This window comes from Carettochelys insculpta, chromosome 4 (genome assembly GCF_033958435.1).
Source record: "Carettochelys insculpta isolate YL-2023 chromosome 4, ASM3395843v1, whole genome shotgun sequence".
Classification (NCBI taxonomy): Eukaryota; Metazoa; Chordata; order Testudines; family Carettochelyidae; genus Carettochelys; species Carettochelys insculpta.
The window spans coordinates 129,893,439-129,900,374 of record NC_134140.1 but is presented as its reverse complement, the minus strand read 5'-3'; positions in this window follow the sequence as shown (position 1 = coordinate 129,900,374).

The window sequence follows — 6,936 nt, the reverse complement described above, 5'->3', positions numbered from 1 at the left end:
ATATAATTCATTGTAATAAGCTATTTGTCAGTTTCCCTGAGCCTAATAAGCAAAGTGACCCTCTGCCAGCTGTGCATAAAAAGGGCCTTGTGCTTGAATCTACACGGTGTCAAACTTTGGTTCCTTCACAAGATATCTTCCGGCACAAACTTTTGCCAACAAATCCAAGTAACCTAGACATAGCCTTAGAGTGATAACTATCATGCAGTATTATAACAATTGCGAAGACAACTATAGCATTTGGAAGTTTACTGATAAAGTCAAGTTAGCATTTTGAGCACTGTTCTTATTCAAATGAAAACACTCATTCAATTCCATGTGAATTTGGGGTGCACAAGGAGTGCAGGATCAGGCCCTTAAAATGTTGGGCCTGATTCTTATTTACATAAACGGTCTTAAAATATTTAATTTTTGCTCATTTTATGGCCCATTTACATAACTAGAATTGTGAAAAGTGACATAAGAGAATTAAGTCGCTGCTGATATTCAGATCTCTTGAATTGCTTTATAAGATACAATTTTAAGGAGTTATCACCATGGAGCCTTAATTGTTGCTGGAAAGTCATAGTATCTTTTATTCAACTTCACCATGAACCCTCCAGGGGTTCCATGTCAGTCCCAAGCCTGGATAAAGGAGGAGGGTTGGTCAGATGAGTGACCATGTGCTGACTGTCAAACAACAATACGAATGAAATCTGATGCCAGTATGACTAAATGATAAAAGATGCCAGCTCAGACGGTGCTTGGATAAACAAGGTCCGCGACACCAATGGAGCAATTGGGGTTCGGTCGATAAGATGGCAGCCGAAAGAAAATTACAGCTAACACATGTGCTATCAATTGGAACGTGGAACGTCCGAACACTGAGGGTGAATGGAAAATTAGAGCTTCTGTGGAAGGAGAAGGAGAACTTTCGATGCAATATACTTGGACTGGTGGAGGTTCATTGGATGGCATAAGGAGAGAGGTTAGGTTGAGAAGTCATTTTGTCAGGGAACGAAACAAAGCATGAGGTAGGAGTCGGATTCCTTCTTAGCAAAAGAGCTAGAGGAGCATTGTTAGGATACAAACTGGTGAGTGCAAGAACAATGGTAGTGAGATTCGAGGCAAAAGCATTCAACATCTCAGTCATACAGGCCATTCAGGAATATGCACCCATGATGGACAGTATGCAGGAAGAAATTCAGCTATTCTATAAAGACTTGACAAAGACACTGGAGGAGATACCAAAGAATGTATGTGTTGCTCATAGGAGGAGATTGGAATGTGAAGATTGGAACAGATAACGAAGGTTAGGAGAAAGTCATGGGAAGCTTTGGATATGGAGAAAGAAACGAACAAGGTGAGAAACTATTGGAATTTGCTATGAAGCACAAGATAGTGATCTGCAACACAAGATTCCAACAAAAGGACTGTAGGAAGTGGATATGGCGATTGAATGACAGGAAGTCCAAGAACATGATAGATGTAATTTTGATAAGAAGAAGATGGGTAACATCAGTACAGCAGTGCCGTACTTTCCAAGGAACAGATATAGTCTCGGACCGCAGTCTAGTGATCGCAAACATCAAGATGAAACTCAAGAGAAAGTGTAAGACACAGTTTAAGAGGAGAAGAGATGTGGCAAGACTAGGTAAGGAAGAAATAGGGAATGAGTACAGAGCAGCACTTGAAGAGAAGATTAAGAATGCAGAGGAAGACCTAGATAAGAGAGTTGAAGGGATAGCCATGGCAGTAGAAGAGGTGATTGAGCAGATTTTTCTGGAAGAAGAGAAAATCAATAAGAAGTGGATTACTCGGGAGACATTGAAGTTGGTCCAAGAGAAGAGAGCACTGAAGATCAGCAATATAGGGTGAAATGCAATGAGGTAAGAAAAGTGGCTGGAAAGGATAAGGCAAAATGGTTAGAGGAGCAGTTTGAAGATACAGAGAGGTATTATGGTGAAAGTAAGACCAGGGAGGTGTACAAAATTATCAGGAATATTAATAGGAAGTAGCAGCTGAAGCAGATGGTGATCAAAGGTGAGAACAAAGAGGTGCTCATGAACAAGGAGAAGGTGGTGCAGTGATGGACGAGATATTCCACACATCTATACAAAGCACAGTTGGACCCAAGAGCCTCAGAGAGACCAATCAAAGAACTGAGCATTGAGAGCAAAACCAATATTTTGAAGGAGGAAGTAGAAAGAGCAGTGAAAGGAATAAAGAAGAACAAGAGCCCTGGAAATGATAAGATCATGGGAGAAATGATCAAATATGGCGGAGAAAGTCTGATTCAGGAAATACACCATGTAATATAGTATGGAAAGAAGGGAAGGCACCTAAGGAATGGACAAGATCCATGCTAGTGACAACACACAAGAAAGGAAGTACACTGGAGTTCAAGAATGATCGCCCTAATGAGTCATCTAGGCAAGATGCTGATGATGATACTGATGGAGAAACTAAGATTACAGATAGAAGAATATCTAGTAGATGAGCAAGCAGGGTTCAGGAAAGATAGAAGGACCATACAACAGATATCGGCACTAAGATTGATAGCAGAGAACAACAAGAATATCTACATTTGTTTCATCAATTTTCAGAATACGTTTCACTGTATAGATCAGAAAGTGATTTGGGCAGTGTTGGAGTTGTACAGAGCAGATAGCAGACTGATACGGTTGTTGAAGGATACCATTGACAACGTGGAGGCCGCAGTGAGCACGTGCAGAGAGTTGGGAAGTCTGGTTTAGAACAAATAGATGTACAAGACAAGGAGATCTGATATCGCTGAGTATCTTCATCACACACCTAGAGAGAGTGATGGAAAAGAACAAGGAAGAGGTAGAAGGGATATCTGTGCATGGGAAAAGAATTAACAACTTGAGGTTCGTGGATAATATAGTTATCATTGAGGAAGATGAGAAGAAGCTAGCGAAAATGGTGCAGGTGCTAAATGAGGAAGGGAAGCAGTACAGACTGATTATGAACATCAATAAAACAAAAACAATGGTATTTGGAGATAAGAAAATAGGAAGGAATATTAGTGTAGATGGGATTGAACTAGAGAACGTAGAGAAGTTCACATATCTGCGGAGCAACATAATGTATAACCTAGATTGTAAGAAGGAAATAGAGATGAAAATAGCAAAAGCAAGAGTGAGTTTGAAGGCGGTGGATAAATCTGAAAAAGCAAAGCAATTAGCTAGGAATGAAGCTGAACCTCTTGAAAACGTGTGTATTCTGCAGCATGTTGTATGCATGTGAGACATGGGTGATAACAAAAGATTTGAAGACAAGTATATTGGCGTCTGAGAGGAGCTGTTGCAGAAAGATCCTGAGAATAGGATAGATGCAGAAGGTCACCAAATAGGAGTTATTTTGGAAGATGCAGCTGAGAGAGAACCTACTGCAGAAGGTTACACAATGGAAGTTACAGCTATTTGGGCATATTTGCAGAATGAATGATGTACAAAAAATCAAGACCCTGGTATTCAACATAAAGGACAGCTCAAAAAGGAAAGGTAGCTGATATAGTAGATTGGTGTGGAGCTGGTCTACAGAAACTAAGCTACTCTACACTGGACAGGGAAAGATGGAAGGAAATAGTGAGAGAGGCATCAGGCACCAACAGGTGCTGAGCCCATGGTTGTTGTTGGTGATGATGCTGATATTTTATTTGTGCAAACTAATACACTGAGCACTTCAGAATACATAGAGGAAGGCAAAGACCCAACTGTATTTATAAACGCATACCAAACATTATCGAATTTATAGCAGCAGGCAAAGACCCTGCCGATATATAATCTGAAGTATTCAAGATGGACACTTTTTCATTAAAGCAACAGAGGACTCTGAAGGACTAGTAAATGCTCTTTGAAAGGTTCCTTCAGCTGCACAATTAACTTTTTATAGCCCTTGCTTCTGATTGCTTGAATTCAGCAGACAGCTGGTCAACCTTGTCCTGCCACCCTGATGGCAGTTTTTTTCCCCCTTTACCTCAAAGATATTATGTAGTATACGATATGTTGCTACAACCATTGTGATGTTTTTCTTTGAGATCCAGTCCAGTAATTAAATGCTGCCAGAGTCCCTTCAATTTGTCAAAAACATTTACCAGAACCAGCAGTTTATTCTTTGCTTGGTGCTGTCGAGGTGGCTTCGTAGGTCTGGGGAGCCCCTCCAAAACTCTATTGGCATTTCAACATTGCCAATGGTAATCAATTGTTTGGGAGGAAAAAAAGTCTTCACTTGCTGCTTTTTGAAAACCCTTAAAGATGTAAATGTCATGCATCTTCCCTGACCAGCACGCTGATACCAGGGATCCACTGGAATTTTCATAACCATAGAAAAGCATTTCTTTCTGTCCAGCAGAGGAACAGGCTTGCTGACTATCATTTCACCACAGTTTGGGAATTCCACTGCTGCAAATCCTTTTACTATTTTTATAAATGATCAATGTGTATAAGGTGCTGCTTTCAATTGGTATACCTTGGTTTATATAGAATTTGCTTCTTATGATGAACTTGGTGAGGCTAGTTGGTTGGGGACAGAAAACTGCATTCTGGAAAGATTTCTTTCAGGATGTGGTTCCTAACAAGTATGGGGTGTGATTGTTTGTAGGTACCCTGTATAGGTTAGAGTGGTGCGGGAGGTGATAAAAGAAAAGCTGCAAATCACTTTATAAAGTCAAGGGCCTGGTCTACACTATGAGTTTAGGTTGAACTTAGCCTGGAGCCCCATTTATCACAGATTAACATCTTGGTTGCAATATTTTAGGGGCACAAGATTCTTTGCATATCTGTTTCACCCTAATTGGGAATCACACTCACTGAGGGTCCTAGAGAGTGTGGAGCAACAAAGCATACTCTTCTTGTATGTCATACGGGACATTTAAAGACGATTCCACAAAGTACTTGTGAAAATCCTGCAGGGAGCCTTTGCCTGCATGGAGATGATGGAGTAATATAATAGACCTTTTACATCTCCTATGTCTATGTAGTATGTCTACATGATGACAAGCATTTGTTGCTAGGATGGCTAAACAACCCCCTTCTTGATACCTCTGGCATGCTTGGTGATAGTCCAGTTTTAATTAACTGGACTTTATCCCATTTTATGTCAATTTTCTGCAAACACTTTTATCTGTGATATGGAAAAATCTGTGCATCAAGCAGGTTCAGATAACCACACCTTTTGTTACATTTATTCAACAAAAGGAACAGCTTAATACTTCACTACGTCAAGAGTGATTGGCAGGAAATGTATCTCGGCAGATATACTAGGTCAGTCACTGTAACAGTCAGATCCTCCCAACCCAAGTCCATCAAGCCATCAAGCAATTTTTCTCATTTGTAGCACAGGAACATGTCTTATTACAGGGATCCCGAGACTGGAATGTCTTCTTGGTTTATAAGGTAATTTTATGAATAACTCGGTATATCCATACTTCTTAATGCCTACTGTGGTAGCTGTACTTTACAATGCATCAACTCATTTCACTATATAAAGTGATGAAAAGTTACCTGGCATGGAGAAGGAGTTGTCAGAGGACTATATATGTCTCCCACAATAGGCTGGTATCAGAGAATTATAGAATACTAGAACTGGAAGGGACCTCAAGAGGTCATCAAGTCCAGTTCCTTGCCCTCAGGGCAGGATCAAGCACCATCTCTTCTACATCATCCCTGTTCAGTATTTATCCAGACTGTTCTTAAATATCTTCAGTGGTGGGGATTCTACAACCACCTTAGGCAATTTATTCCAGTAGTTAACCACCCTCACAGGAATTTTTCCCTAATGTTCAACCTAAACATACCTTGCTGCAATTTAAGGCCATTGCTTCTTGTCCTATCATCAGAGGCTAAGGAAAATAATTTTTCTCCCTCCTCCCTATAGCACCCTTTTAGGCAGGTGAAAGTTGCTATCATGTCCCCTCTGCACCTTCTCTTTTCCAAACTAAACAAACCCAATTCTTTTAATCTTCACTCATAGGTGATATTTTCTAGACTTTTAATCACTTTATTTGCTCTTTTCTAGATCCTTTCCAATTTCTCCACATCTTTCCTAAAATGTGGGATCCAGAAGTGAACACTGTACTCCTGCTGAGAAGTAATCAGTGCAGAGTAGAGTGGAAGAATTCCTTCTTGTCTATCATTACACTTTGGCACTCTGTCAACAGAAGTCACTGTCAGAAGCGATTTCCTGACAAAACTTCTATTGACAGAGTATGGCCACACACAAAAGCAAATCAGGAGAGCACTCTGCTCTGTCGACAGAGCAGTCAGATTACTTGGCTGATCTCTTGACAAAACAAGCACAGGAAAGCACAGCAGACAGCACTGCCCATTGTTGTGGATGCCCTGTCTGTTGAGAGAAGGCCCCTGTACGCATTTGATGTTAACTTATCATTGTTACATAATTCATTTTTAAAAGCACTAGAAGTAGAAAAACTACTCTTGATTATACAGTTGTATTGTGAATTTCAATACCAAACTCCTAATCTCATTGGCTACGTCTACACGTGAAGCCAACATCGAAGTAGCTTATTTCGATGTAGCAACATCGAAATAGGCTATTTCGATGAATAACGTCTACACGTCCTCCAGGGCTGGCAACGTCGACGTTCAACTTCGACGTTGCGCGGCACCACATCGAAATAGGCGCTGCGAGGGTACGTCTACACGCCAAAGTAGCACACATCGAAATAAGGGTGCCAGGCACAGCTGCAGACAGGGTCACAGGGCGGACTCAACAGCAAGCCGCTCCCTTAAAGGGCCCCTCCCAGACACAGTTGCACTAAACAACACAAGATCCACAGAGCCGACAACTGGTTGCAGACCCTGTGCATGCAGCATGGATCCCCAGCTGCGGCAGCAGCAGCCAGAAGCCCTGGGCTAAGGGCTGCTGCCCACGGTGACCATAGAGCCCCGCAGGGGCTGGAGAGAGAGCATC